Source organism: Haliotis asinina, chromosome 5 (assembly GCF_037392515.1).
Source record: "Haliotis asinina isolate JCU_RB_2024 chromosome 5, JCU_Hal_asi_v2, whole genome shotgun sequence".
NCBI classification, from domain to species: domain Eukaryota; kingdom Metazoa; phylum Mollusca; class Gastropoda; order Lepetellida; family Haliotidae; genus Haliotis; species Haliotis asinina.
Window position 1 is genome coordinate 2,343,462 of NC_090284.1, and position 12,842 is coordinate 2,356,303.

At 41.2% G+C, this 12,842-nt stretch overlaps 16 non-coding genes across 16 annotated transcripts; all 16 read left to right on the top strand.

Annotated features, from left to right (window-relative positions):
- Positions 1–735: 735 nt before the first annotated feature.
- Positions 736–817, top strand: Trnas-cga (transfer RNA serine (anticodon CGA)). Its single transcript has one exon. It is a non-coding gene; the product is annotated as a tRNA-Ser (tRNA).
- Positions 818–2,088: 1,271 nt separating this feature from the next.
- Positions 2,089–2,170, top strand: Trnas-cga (transfer RNA serine (anticodon CGA)). The gene has a single exon. It is a non-coding gene; the product is annotated as a tRNA-Ser (tRNA).
- A 353-nt stretch (positions 2,171–2,523) lies between these two features.
- Trnas-cga (transfer RNA serine (anticodon CGA)) lies at positions 2,524–2,605 on the top strand. Its single transcript has one exon. It is a non-coding gene; the product is annotated as a tRNA-Ser (tRNA).
- Positions 2,606–2,684: 79 nt separating this feature from the next.
- Trnas-uga (transfer RNA serine (anticodon UGA)) lies at positions 2,685–2,766 on the top strand. Its single transcript has one exon. It is a non-coding gene; the product is annotated as a tRNA-Ser (tRNA).
- Positions 2,767–3,507: 741 nt separating this feature from the next.
- On the top strand, positions 3,508–3,589 carry Trnas-cga (transfer RNA serine (anticodon CGA)). The gene has a single exon. It is a non-coding gene; the product is annotated as a tRNA-Ser (tRNA).
- Positions 3,590–3,668: 79 nt separating this feature from the next.
- Trnas-uga (transfer RNA serine (anticodon UGA)) lies at positions 3,669–3,750 on the top strand. Its single transcript has one exon. It is a non-coding gene; the product is annotated as a tRNA-Ser (tRNA).
- A 1,110-nt stretch (positions 3,751–4,860) lies between these two features.
- Trnas-cga (transfer RNA serine (anticodon CGA)) lies at positions 4,861–4,942 on the top strand. The gene has a single exon. It is a non-coding gene; the product is annotated as a tRNA-Ser (tRNA).
- Positions 4,943–5,295: 353 nt separating this feature from the next.
- Positions 5,296–5,377, top strand: Trnas-cga (transfer RNA serine (anticodon CGA)). The gene has a single exon. It is a non-coding gene; the product is annotated as a tRNA-Ser (tRNA).
- A 79-nt stretch (positions 5,378–5,456) lies between these two features.
- On the top strand, positions 5,457–5,538 carry Trnas-cga (transfer RNA serine (anticodon CGA)). The gene has a single exon. It is a non-coding gene; the product is annotated as a tRNA-Ser (tRNA).
- Positions 5,539–6,118: 580 nt separating this feature from the next.
- On the top strand, positions 6,119–6,200 carry Trnas-cga (transfer RNA serine (anticodon CGA)). Its single transcript has one exon. It is a non-coding gene; the product is annotated as a tRNA-Ser (tRNA).
- A 79-nt stretch (positions 6,201–6,279) lies between these two features.
- On the top strand, positions 6,280–6,361 carry Trnas-uga (transfer RNA serine (anticodon UGA)). Its single transcript has one exon. It is a non-coding gene; the product is annotated as a tRNA-Ser (tRNA).
- A 514-nt stretch (positions 6,362–6,875) lies between these two features.
- On the top strand, positions 6,876–6,957 carry Trnas-uga (transfer RNA serine (anticodon UGA)). The gene has a single exon. It is a non-coding gene; the product is annotated as a tRNA-Ser (tRNA).
- A 741-nt stretch (positions 6,958–7,698) lies between these two features.
- On the top strand, positions 7,699–7,780 carry Trnas-cga (transfer RNA serine (anticodon CGA)). The gene has a single exon. It is a non-coding gene; the product is annotated as a tRNA-Ser (tRNA).
- Positions 7,781–7,859: 79 nt separating this feature from the next.
- Positions 7,860–7,941, top strand: Trnas-uga (transfer RNA serine (anticodon UGA)). Its single transcript has one exon. It is a non-coding gene; the product is annotated as a tRNA-Ser (tRNA).
- A 2,869-nt stretch (positions 7,942–10,810) lies between these two features.
- Trnas-uga (transfer RNA serine (anticodon UGA)) lies at positions 10,811–10,892 on the top strand. Its single transcript has one exon. It is a non-coding gene; the product is annotated as a tRNA-Ser (tRNA).
- A 1,611-nt stretch (positions 10,893–12,503) lies between these two features.
- Positions 12,504–12,585, top strand: Trnas-uga (transfer RNA serine (anticodon UGA)). Its single transcript has one exon. It is a non-coding gene; the product is annotated as a tRNA-Ser (tRNA).
- Positions 12,586–12,842: the final 257 nt, after the last annotated feature.

Consider the following 12,842-nt stretch of genomic DNA (forward strand, 5'->3'; position numbering starts at 1 on the left):
TTTGCATGTTGTGTGGTTAACGTCTTTCTTTTGGCATCTCGTTTGAAAGGCCACTGGTGAATAGTGTTGGATGACACAAAATATGACAAAAGACTGGCCCGAGTAGAAAGTAGACAGCTCAACTGTAGAGTGGGAGAAAGAAAATGAAAGAATTCGTAGACAAAATTTAGAAAGTCAGATGAAATGTTTGTTATTTTATTTCCTAAACATTGTGTGCTGTGTATGGACGAGTGTGTCGAGGATAGAATTTGTTATTGTGCATTTGGAATAGTGTTGATGTGTCATTTTGAGCTGGTGAAACCCTCCCAAGAAGTTGCTTGAGTTTCTCATAGCGTCTTACTTTTAGTTTTGCTATTTAACTAAAGCTGACTTTCTACAAGATGTTTCCTTTACTAGTGAGGGGATATGGGAGAGCTGTGATGGCCGAGTGGTTAAGGCGTTGGACTTGAAATCCAATGGGATATTCCCGCGCAGGTTCGAATCTTGTTCATAGCTTCTTACTTTTAGTATTGCTATTTAACTAAAGCTGACTTTCTACAAGATAGTTCCTTTACTAGTGAGGGGATATGGGAGAGCTGTGATGGCCGAGTGGTTAAGGCGTTGGACTCGAAATCCAATGGTGTATTCCCGCGCAGGTTCGAATCTTGTTCATAGCTTCTTACTTTTAGTTTTGCTATTTAACTAAAGCTGACTTTCTACAAGATAGTTCCTTTACTAGTGAGGGGATATGGGAGAGCTGTGATGGCCGAGTGGTTAAGGCGTTGGACTCGAAATCCAATGGTATATTCCCGCGCAGGTTCGAATCCTGTTCACAGCGTCTTACTTTTAGTTTTGCTATTTAACTAAAGCTGACTTTCTACAAGATAGTTCCTTTACTAGTGAGGGGATATGGGAGAGCTGTGATGGCCGAGTGGTTAAGGCGTTGGACTTGAAATCCAATGGGTTATTCCCGCGCAGGTTCAAATCCTGTTCACAGCGTATCTTTTTGCATGTTGTGTGATTAACGTCTTTCTTTTGGCATCTCGTTTGAAAGGCCACTGGTGAATACTGTTGGATGACACAAAATATGACAAAAGACTGGCCCGAGTAAAAAGTAGACAGCTCAACTGTGGAGTGGGAGAAAGAAAATGAAAGAAATCGTAGACAAAATTTAGAAAGTCAGATGAAATGTTTGTTATTTTATTTCCTAAACATTGTGTGCTGTGTATGGACGAGTGTGTCGAGGATAGAATTTGTTATTGTGCATTTGGAATTGTATTAATGTGTCATTTTGAGGTGGTGAAACCCTCCCAAGAAGTTGCTTGAGTCTGTTTGACTTGACTGCCGTGAGTGCTGTGATGGCCGAGTGGTTAAGGCGTTGGACTCGAAATCCAATGGTATATTACCGCACAGGTTCGAATCCTGTTCATAGCGTCTTACTTTTAGTTTTGCTATTTAACTAAAGCTGACTTTCTACAAGATAGTTCCTTTACTAGTGAGGGGATATGGGAGAGCTGTGATGGCCGAGTGGTTAAGGCGTTGGACTTGAAATCCAATGGTATATTCCCGCGCAGGTTCGAATCCTGTTCACAGCGTATCTTTTTGCATGTTGTGTGATTAACGTCTTTCTTTTGGCATCTCGTTTGAAAGGCCACTGGTGAATACTGTTGGATGACAAAAAATATGACAAAAGACTGGCCCGAGTAAAAAGTAGACAGCTCAACTGTGGAGTGGGAGAAAGAAAATGAAAGAAATCGTAGACAAAATTTAGAAAGTCAGATGAAATGTTTGTTAGTTTATTTCCTAAACATTGTGTGCTGTGTATGGACGAGTGTGTCGAGGATAGAACTTGTTATTGTGCATTTGGAATTGTATTAATGTGTCATTTTGAGCTGGTGAAACCCTCCCAAGAAGTTGCTTGAGTCTGTTTGACTTGACTGCCGTGAGTGCTGTGATGGCCGAGTGGTTAAGGCGTTGGACTCGAAATCCAATGGGATATTACCGCGCAGGTTCGAATCCTGTTCATAGCTTCTTACTTTTAGTTTTGCTATTAAACGAAAGCTGACTTTCTACAAGATAGTTCCTTTACTAGTGAGGGGATATGGGAGAGCTGTGATGGCCGAGTGGTTAAGGCGTTGGACTCGAAATCCAATGGGTTATTCCCGCGCAGGTTCGAATCCTGTTCACAGCGTATCTTTTTGCATGTTGTGTGATTAACGTCTTTCTTTTGGCATCTCGTTTGAAAGGCCACTGGTGAATACTGTTGGATGACAAAAAATATGACAAAAGACTGGCCCGAGTAAAAAGTAGACAGCTCAACTGTGGAGTGGGAGAAAGAAAATGAAAGAAATCGTAGACAAAATTTAGAAAGTCAGATGAAATGTTTGTTATTTTATTTCCTAAACATTGTGTCCTGTGTATGGACGAGTGTGTCGAGGATAGAATTTGTTATTGTGCATTTGGAATAGTATTGATGTGTCATTTTGAGCTGGTGAAACCCTCCCAAGAAGTTGCTTGAGTCTGTTTGACTTGACTGCCGTGAGTGCTGTGATGGCCGAGTGGTTAAGGCGTTGGACTCGAAATCCAATGGGATATTCCCGCGCAGGTTCGAATCCTGTTCACAGCGTCTTACTTTTAGTTTTGCTATTTAACTAAAGCTGACTTTCTACAAGATAGTTCCTTTACTAGTGAGGGGATATGGGAGAGCTGTGATGGCCGAGTGGTTAAGGCGTTGGACTTGAAATCCAATGGGTTATTCCCGCGCAGGTTCGAATCCTGTTCACAGCGTATCTTTTTGCATGTTGTGTGGTTAACGTCTTTCTTTTGGCATCTCGTTTGAAAGGCCACTGGTGAATACTGTTGGATGACACAAAATATGACAAAAGACTGGCCCGAGTAAAAAGTAGACAGCTAAACTGTAGAGTGGGAGAAAGAAAATGAAAGAATTCGTAGACAAAATTTAGAAAGTCAGATGAAATGTTTGTTAGTTTATTTCCTAAACATTGTGTGCTGTGTATGGACGAGTGTGTCGAGGATAGAATTTGTTATTGTGCATTTGGAATAGTGTTGATGTGTGATTTTGAGCTGGTGAAACCCTCCCAAGAAGTTGCTTGAGTTTCTCATAGCGTCTTACTTTTAGTTTTGCTATTTAACTAAAGCTGACTTTCTACAAGATGTTTCCTTTACTAGTGAGGGGATATGGGAGAGCTGTGATGGCCGAGTGGTTAAGGCGTTGGACTTGAAATCCAATGGGATATTCCCGCGCAGGTTCGAATCTTGTTCATAGCTTCTTACTTTTAGTATTGCTATTTAACTAAAGCTGACTTTCTACAAGATAGTTCCTTTACTAGTGAGGGGATATGGGAGAGCTGTGATGGCCGAGTGGTTAAGGCGTTGGACTCGAAATCCAATGGTGTATTCCCGCGCAGGTTCGAATCTTGTTCATAGCTTCTTACTTTTAGTTTTGCTATTTAACTAAAGCTGACTTTCTACAAGATAGTTCCTTTACTAGTGAGGGGATATGGGAGAGCTGTGATGGCCGAGTGGTTAAGGCGTTGGACTCGAAATCCAATGGTATATTCCCGCGCAGGTTCGAATCCTGTTCACAGCGTCTTACTTTTAGTTTTGCTATTTAACTAAAGCTGACTTTCTACAAGATAGTTCCTTTACTAGTGAGGGGATATGGGAGAGCTGTGATGGCCGAGTGGTTAAGGCGTTGGACTTGAAATCCAATGGGTTATTCCCGCGCAGGTTCGAATCCTGTTCACAGCGTATCTTTTTGCATGTTGTGTGATTAACGTCTTTCTTTTGGCATCTCGTTTGAAAGGCCACTGGTGAATACTGTTGGATGACACAAAATATGACAAAAGACTGGCCCGAGTAAAAAGTAGACAGCTCAACTGTGGAGTGGGAGAAAGAAAATGAAAGAAATCGTAGACAAAATTTAGAAAGTCAGATGAAATGTTTGTTATTTTATTTCCTAAACATTGTGTGCTGTGTATGGACGAGTGTGTCGAGGATAGAATTTGTTATTGTGCATTTGGAATTGTATTAATGTGTCATTTTGAGCTGGTGAAACCCTCCCAAGAAGTTGCTTGAGTCTGTTTGACTTGACTGCCGTGAGTGCTGTGATGGCCGAGTGGTTAAGGCGTTGGACTCGAAATCCAATGGTATATTACCGCACAGGTTCGAATCCTGTTCATAGCGTCTTACTTTTAGTTTTGCTATTTAACTAAAGCTGACTTTCTACAAGATAGTTCCTTTACTAGTGAGGGGATATGGGAGAGCTGTGATGGCCGAGTGGTTAAGGCGTTGGACTTGAAATCCAATGGTATATTCCCGCGCAGGTTCGAATCCTGTTCACAGCGTATCTTTTTGCATGTTGTGTGATTAACGTCTTTCTTTTGGCATCTCGTTTGAAAGGCCACTGGTGAATACTGTTGGATGACAAAAAATATGACAAAAGACTGGCCCGAGTAAAAAGTAGACAGCTCAACTGTGGAGTGGGAGAAAGAAAATGAAAGAAATCGTAGACAAAATTTAGAAAGTCAGATGAAATGTTTGTTAGTTTATTTCCTAAACATTGTGTGCTGTGTATGGACGAGTGTGTCGAGGATAGAATTTGTTATTGTGCATTTGGAATTGTATTAATGTGTCATTTTGAGCTGGTGAAACCCTCCCAAGAAGTTGCTTGAGTCTGTTTGACTTGACTGCCGTGAGTGCTGTGATGGCCGAGTGGTTAAGGCGTTGGACTCGAAATCCAATGGGATATTACCGCGCAGGTTCGAATCCTGTTCATAGCTTCTTACTTTTAGTTTTGCTATTAAACGAAAGCTGACTTTCTACAAGATAGTTCCTTTACTAGTGAGGGGATATGGGAGAGCTGTGATGGCCGAGTGGTTAAGGCGTTGGACTCGAAATCCAATGGGTTATTCCCGCGCAGGTTCGAATCCTGTTCACAGCGTATCTTTTTGCATGTTGTGTGATTAACGTCTTTCTTTTGGCATCTCGTTTGAAAGGCCACTGGTGAATACTGTTGGATGACAAAAAATATGGCAAAAGACTGGCCCGAGTAAAAAGTAGACAGCTCAACTGTGGAGTGGGAGAAAGAAAATGAAAGAAATCGTAGACAAAATTTAGAAAGTCAGATGAAATGTTTGTTAGTTTATTTCCTAAACATTGTGTCCTGTGTATGGACGAGTGTGTCGAGGATAGAATTTGTTATTGTGCATTTGGAATAGTATTGATGTGTCATTTTGAGCTGGTGAAACCCTCCCAAGAAGTTGCTTGAGTCTGTTTGACTTGACTGCCGTGAGTGCTGTGATGGCCGAGTGGTTAAGGCGTTGGACTCGAAATCCAATGGGATATTCCCGCGCAGGTTCGAATCCTGTTCACAGCGTCTTACTTTTAGTTTTGCTATTTAACTAAAGCTGACTTTCTACAAGATAGTTCCTTTACTAGTGAGGGGATATGGGAGAGCTGTGATGGCCGAGTGGTTAAGGCGTTGGACTCGAAATCCAATGGGTTATTCCCGCGCAGGTTCGAATCCTGTTCACAGCGTATCTTTTTGCATGTTGTGTGGTTAACGTCTTTCTTTTGGCATCTCGTTTGAAAGGCCACTGGTGAATACTGTTGGATGACACAAAATATGACAAAAGACTGGCCCGAGTAAAAAGTAGACAGCTAAACTGTAGAGTGGGAGAAAGAAAATGAAAGAATTCGTAGACAAAATTTAGAAAGTCAGATGAAATGTTTGTTAGTTTATTTCCTAAACATTGTGTGCTGTGTATGGACGAGTGTGTCGAGGATAGAATTTGTTATTGTGCATTTGGAATAGTGTTGATGTGTGATTTTGAGCTGGTGAAACCCTCCCAAGAAGTTGCTTGAGTTTCTCATAGCGTCTTACTTTTAGTTTTGCTATTTAACTAAAGCTGACTTTCTACAAGATATTTCCTTTACTAGTGAGGGGATATGGGAGAGCTGTGATGGCCGAGTGGCTAAGGCGTTGGACTTGAAATCCAATGGCATATTCCCGGGCAGGTTCGAATCTTGTTCATAGCTTCTTACTTTTAGTTTTGCTATTTAACTAAAGCTGACTTTCTACAAGACAGTTCCTTTACTAGTGAGGGGATATGGGAGAGCTGTGATGGCCGAGTGGTTAAGGCGTTGGACTCGAAATCCAATGGTATATTCCCGCGCAGGTTCGAATCCTGTTCACAGCGTCTTACTTTTAGTTTTGCTATTTAACTAAAGCTGACTTTCTACAAGATAGTTCCTTTACTAGTGAGGGGATATGGGAGAGCTGTGATGGCCGAGTGGTTAAGGCGTTGGACTTGAAATCCAATGGGTTATTCCCGCGCAGGTTCGAATCCTGTTCACAGCGTATCTTTTTGCATGTTGTGTGATTAACGTCTTTCTTTTGGCATCTCGTTTGAAAGGCCACTGGTGAATACTGTTGGATGACACAAAATATGACAAAAGACTGGCCCGAGTAAAAAGTAGACAGCTCAACTGTGGAGTGGGAGAAAGAAAATGAAAGAAATCGTAGACAAAATTTAGAAAGTCAGATGAAATGTTTGTTAGTTTATTTCCTAAACATTGTGTGCTGTGTATGGACGAGTGTGTCGAGGATAGAATTTGTTATTGTGCATTTGGAATTGTATTAAGGTGTCATTTTGAGCTGGTGAAACCCTCCCAAGAAGTTGCTTGAGTCTGTTTGACTTGACTGCCGTGAGTGCTGTGATGGCCGAGTGGTTAAGGCGTTGGACTCGAAATCCAATGGGATATTACCGCGCAGGTTCGAATCCTGTTCATAGCTTCTTACTTTTAGTTTTGCTATTTAACTAAAGCTGACTTTCTACAAGATAGTTCCTTTACTAGTGAGGGGATATGGGAGAGCTGTGATGGCCGAGTGGTTAAGGCGTTGGACTTGAAATCCAATGGGTTATTCCCGCGCAGGTTCGAATCCTGTTCACAGCGTATCTTTTTGCATGTTGTGTGGTTAACGTCTTTCTTTTGGCATCTCGTTTGAAAGGCCACTGGTGAATAGTGTTGGATGACACAAAATATGACAAAAGACTGGCCCGAGTAGAAAGTAGACAGCTCAACTGTAGAGTGGGAGAAAGAAAATGAAAGAATTCGTAGACAAAATTTAGAAAGTCAGATGAAATGTTTGTTAGTTTATTTCCTAAACATTGTGTGCTGTGTATGGACGAGTGTGTCGAGGATAGAATTTGTTATTGTGCATTTGGAATAGTGTTGATGTGTCATTTTGAGCTGGTGAAACCCTCCCAAGAAGTTGCTTGAGTTTCTCATAGCGTCTTACTTTTAGTTTTGCTATTTAACTAAAGCTGACTTTCTACAAGATGTTTCCTTTACTAGTGAGGGGATATGGGAGAGCTGTGATGGCCGAGTGGTTAAGGCGTTGGACTTGAAATCCAATGGGATATTCCCGCGCAGGTTCGAATCTTGTTCATAGCTTCTTACTTTTAGTATTGCTATTTAACTAAAGCTGACTTTCTACAAGATAGTTCCTTTACTAGTGAGGGGATATGGGAGAGCTGTGATGGCCGAGTGGTTAAGGCGTTGGACTCGAAATCCAATGGTGTATTCCCGCGCAGGTTCGAATCTTGTTCATAGCTTCTTACTTTTAGTTTTGCTATTTAACTAAAGCTGACTTTCTACAAGATAGTTCCTTTACTAGTGAGGGGATATGGGAGAGCTGTGATGGCCGAGTGGTTAAGGCGTTGGACTCGAAATCCAATGGTATATTCCCGCGCAGGTTCGAATCCTGTTCACAGCGTCTTACTTTTAGTTTTGCTATTTAACTAAAGCTGACTTTCTACAAGATAGTTCCTTTACTAGTGAGGGGATATGGGAGAGCTGTGATGGCCGAGTGGTTAAGGCGTTGGACTTGAAATCCAATGGGTTATTCCCGCGCAGGTTCGAATCCTGTTCACAGCGTATCTTTTTGCATGTTGTGTGATTAACGTCTTTCTTTTGGCATCTCGTTTGAAAGGCCACTGGTGAATACTGTTGGATGACACAAAATATGACAAAAGACTGGCCCGAGTAAAAAGTAGACAGCTCAACTGTGGAGTGGGAGAAAGAAAATGAAAGAAATCGTAGACAAAATTTAGAAAGTCAGATGAAATGTTTGTTATTTTATTTCCTAAACATTGTGTGCTGTGTATGGACGAGTGTGTCGAGGATAGAATTTGTTATTGTGCATTTGGAATTGTATTAATGTGTCATTTTGAGCTGGTGAAACCCTCCCAAGAAGTTGCTTGAGTCTGTTTGACTTGACTGCCGTGAGTGCTGTGATGGCCGAGTGGTTAAGGCGTTGGACTCGAAATCCAATGGTATATTACCGCACAGGTTCGAATCCTGTTCATAGCGTCTTACTTTTAGTTTTGCTATTTAACTAAAGCTGACTTTCTACAAGATAGTTCCTTTACTAGTGAGGGGATATGGGAGAGCTGTGATGGCCGAGTGGTTAAGGCGTTGGACTTGAAATCCAATGGTATATTCCCGCGCAGGTTCGAATCCTGTTCACAGCGTATCTTTTTGCATGTTGTGTGATTAACGTCTTTCTTTTGGCATCTCGTTTGAAAGGCCACTGGTGAATACTGTTGGATGACAAAAAATATGACAAAAGACTGGCCCGAGTAAAAAGTAGACAGCTCAACTGTGGAGTGGGAGAAAGAAAATGAAAGAAATCGTAGACAAAATTTAGAAAGTCAGATGAAATGTTTGTTAGTTTATTTCCTAAACATTGTGTGCTGTGTATGGACGAGTGTGTCGAGGATAGAATTTGTTATTGTGCATTTGGAATTGTATTAATGTGTCATTTTGAGCTGGTGAAACCCTCCCAAGAAGTTGCTTGAGTCTGTTTGACTTGACTGCCGTGAGTGCTGTGATGGCCGAGTGGTTAAGGCGTTGGACTCGAAATCCAATGGGATATTACCGCGCAGGTTCGAATCCTGTTCATAGCTTCTTACTTTTAGTTTTGCTATTAAACGAAAGCTGACTTTCTACAAGATAGTTCCTTTACTAGTGAGGGGATATGGGAGAGCTGTGATGGCCGAGTGGTTAAGGCGTTGGACTCGAAATCCAATGGTTTATTCCCGCGCAGGTTCGAATCCTGTTCACAGCGTATCTTTTTGCATGTTGTGTGATTAACGTCTTTCTTTTGGCATCTCGTTTGAAAGGCCACTGGTGAATACTGTTGGATGACAAAAAATATGACAAAAGACTGGCCCGAGTAAAAAGTAGACAGCTGAACTGTAGAGTGGGAGAAAGAAAATGAAAGAAATCGTAGACAAAATTTAGAAAGTCAGATGAAATGTTTGTTATTTTTTTTCCTAAACATTGTGTGCTGTGTATGGACGAGTGTGTCGAGGATAGAATTTGTTATTGTGCATTTGGAATTGTATTAATGTGTCATTTTGAGCTGGTGAAACCCTCCCAAGAAGTTGCTTTAGTTTCTCATAGCGTCTTACTTTTAGTTTTGCTATTTAACTAAAGCTGACTTTCTACAAGATATTTCCTTTACTAGTGAGGGGATATGGGAGAGCTGTGAGGGCCGAGTGGTTAAGGCGTTGGACTCGAAATCCAATGGTATATTCCCGCGCAGGTTCGAATCCTGTTCACAGCGTATCTTTTTGCATGTTGTGTGATTAACGTCTTTCTTTTGGCATCTCGTTTGAAAGGCCACTGGTGAATACTGTTGGATGACAAAAATTATGACAAAAGACTGGCCCGAGTAAAAAGTAGACAGCTAAACTGTAGAGTGGGAGAAAGAAAATGAAAGAAATCGTAGACAAAATTTAGAAAGTCAGATGAAATGTTTGTTATTTTATTTCCTAAACATTGTGTGCTGTGTATGGACGAGTGTGTCGAGGATAGAATTTGTTATTGTGCATTTGGAATTGTATTGATGTGTCATTTTGAGCTGGTGAAACCCTCCCAAGAAGTTGCTTGAGTCTGTTTGACTTGACTGCCGTGAGTGCTGTGATGGCCGAGTGGTTAAGGCGTTGGACTCGAAATCCAATGGGATATTCCTGCGCAGGTTCGAATCCTGTTCATAGCTTCTTACTTTTAGTTTTGCTATTAAACTAAAGCTGACTTTCTACAAGATAGTTCCTTTACTAGTGAGGGGATATGGGAGAGCTGTGATGGCCGAGTGGTTAAGGCGTTGGACTCGAAATCCAATGGTTTATTCCCGCGCAGGTTCGAATCCTGTTCACAGCGTATCTTTTTGCATGTTGTGTGATTAACGTCTTTCTTTTGGCATCTCGTTTGAAAGGCCACTGGTGAATACTGTTGGATGACAAAAAATATGACAAAAGACTGGCCCGAGTAAAAAGTAGACAGCTGAACTGTAGAGTGGGAGAAAGAAAATGAAAGAAATCGTAGACAAAATTTAGAAAGTCAGATGAAATGTTTGTTATTTTTTTTCCTAAACATTGTGTGCTGTGTATGGACGAGTGTGTCGAGGATAGAATTTGTTATTGTGCATTTGGAATTGTATTAATGTGTCATTTTGAGCTGGTGAAACCCTCCCAAGAAGTTGCTTGAGTTTCTCATAGCGTCTTACTTTTAGTTTTGCTATTTAACTAAAGCTGACTTTCTACAAGATATTTCCTTTACTAGTGAGGGGATATGGGAGAGCTGTGAGGGCCGAGTGGTTAAGGCGTTGGACTCGAAATCCAATGGTATATTCCCGCGCAGGTTCGAATCCTGTTCACAGCGTCTTACTTTTAGTTTTGCTATTTAACTAAAGCTGACTTTCTACAAGATAGTTCCTTTACTAGTGAGGGGATATGGGAGAGCTGTGATGGCCGAGTGGTTAAGGCGTTGGACTTGAAATCCAATGGGTTATTCCCGCGCAGGTTCGAATCCTGTTCACAGCGTATCTTTTTGCATGTTGTGTGATTAACGTCTTTCTTTTGGCATCTCGTTTGAAAGGCCACTGGTGAATACTGTTGGATGACACAAAATATGACAAAAGACTGGCCCGAGTAAAAAGTAGACAGCTCAACTGTAGAGTGGGAGAAAGAAAATGAAAGAAATCGTAGACAAAATTTAGAAAGTCAGATGAAATGTTTGTTAGTTTATTTCCTAAACATTGTGTGCTGTGTATGGACGAGTGTGTCGAGGATAGAATTTGTTATTGTGCATTTGGAATTGTATTAATGTGTCATTTTGAGCTGGTGAAACCCTCCCAAGAAGTTGCTTGAGTCTGTTTGACTTGACTGCCGTGAGTGCTGTGATGGCCGAGTGGTTAAGGCGTTGGACTCGAAATCCAATGGGATATTCCCGCGCAGGTTCGAATCCTGTTATTGGCTTCTTACTTTTAGTTTTGCTATTTAACTAAAGCTGACTTTCTACAAGATAGTTCCTTTACTAGTGAGGGGATATGGGAGAGCTGTGATGGCCGAGTGGTTAAGGCGTTGGACTTGAAATCCAATGGTTTATTTCCGCGCAGGTTCGAATCCTGTTCACAGCGTATCTCTTTGCATGTTGTGTGATTAACGTCTTTCTTTTGGCATCTCGTTTGAAAGGCCACTGGTGAATACTGTTGGATGACACAAAATATGACAAAAGACTGGCCCGAGTAAAAAGTAGACAGCTAAACTGTAGAGTGGGAGAAAGAAAATGAAAGAAATCGTAGACAAAATTTAGAAAGTCAGATGAAATGTTTGTTAGTTTATTTCCTAAACATTGTGTGCTGTGTATGGACGAGTGTGTCGAGGATAGAATTTGTTATTGTGCATTTGGAATAGTGTTGATGTGTGATTTTGAGCTGGTGAAACCCTCCCAAGAAGTTGCTTGAGTCTGTTTGACTTGACTGCCGTGAGTGCTGTGATGGCCGAGTGGTTAAGGCGTTGGACTCGAAATCCAATGGGATATTCCCGCGCAGGTTCGAATCCTGTTCATAGCTTCTTACTTTTAGTTTTGCTATTAAACTAAAGCTGACTTTCTACAAGATAGTTCCTTTATTAGTGAGGGGATATGGGAGAGCTGTGATGGCCGAGTGGTAAAGGCGTTGGACTCGAAATCCAATGGTTTATTCCCGCGCAGGTTCGAATCCTGTTCACAGCGTATCTTTTTGCATGTTGTGTGATTAACGTCTTTCTTTTGGCATCTCGTTTGAAAGGCCACTGGTGAATACTGTTGGATGACACAAAATATGACAAAAGACTGGCCCGAGTAAAAAGTAGACAGCTAAACTGTAGAGTGGGAGAAAGAAAATGAAAGAATTCGTAGACAAAATTTAGAAAGTCAGATGAAATGTTTGTTAGTTTATTTCATAAACATTGTGTGCTGTGTATGGACGAGTGTGTCGAGGATAGAATTTGTTATCGTGCATTTGGAATAGTGTTGATGTGTCATTTTGAGCTGGTGAAACCCTCCCAAGAAGTTGCTTGAGTTTCTCATAGCGTCTTACTTTTAGTTTTGCTATTTAACTAAAGCTGACTTTCTACAAGATACTTCCTTTACTAGTGAGGGGATATGGGAGAGCTGTGATGGCCGAGTGGTTAAGGCGTTGGACTTGAAATCCAATGGGTTATTCCCGCGCAGGTTCGAATCCTGTTCACAGCGTATCTTTTTGCATGTTGTGTGATTAACGTCTTTCTTTTGGCATCTCGTTTGAAAGGCCACTGGTGAATACTGTTGGATGACACAAAATATGACAAAAGACTGGCCCGAGTAAAAAGTAGACAGCTCAACTGTGGAGTGGGAGAAAGAAAATGAAAGAAATCGTAGACAAAATTTAGAAAGTCAGATGAAATGTTTGTTAGTTTATTTCCTAAACATTGTGTGCTGTGTATGGACGAGTGTGTCGAGGATAGAATTTG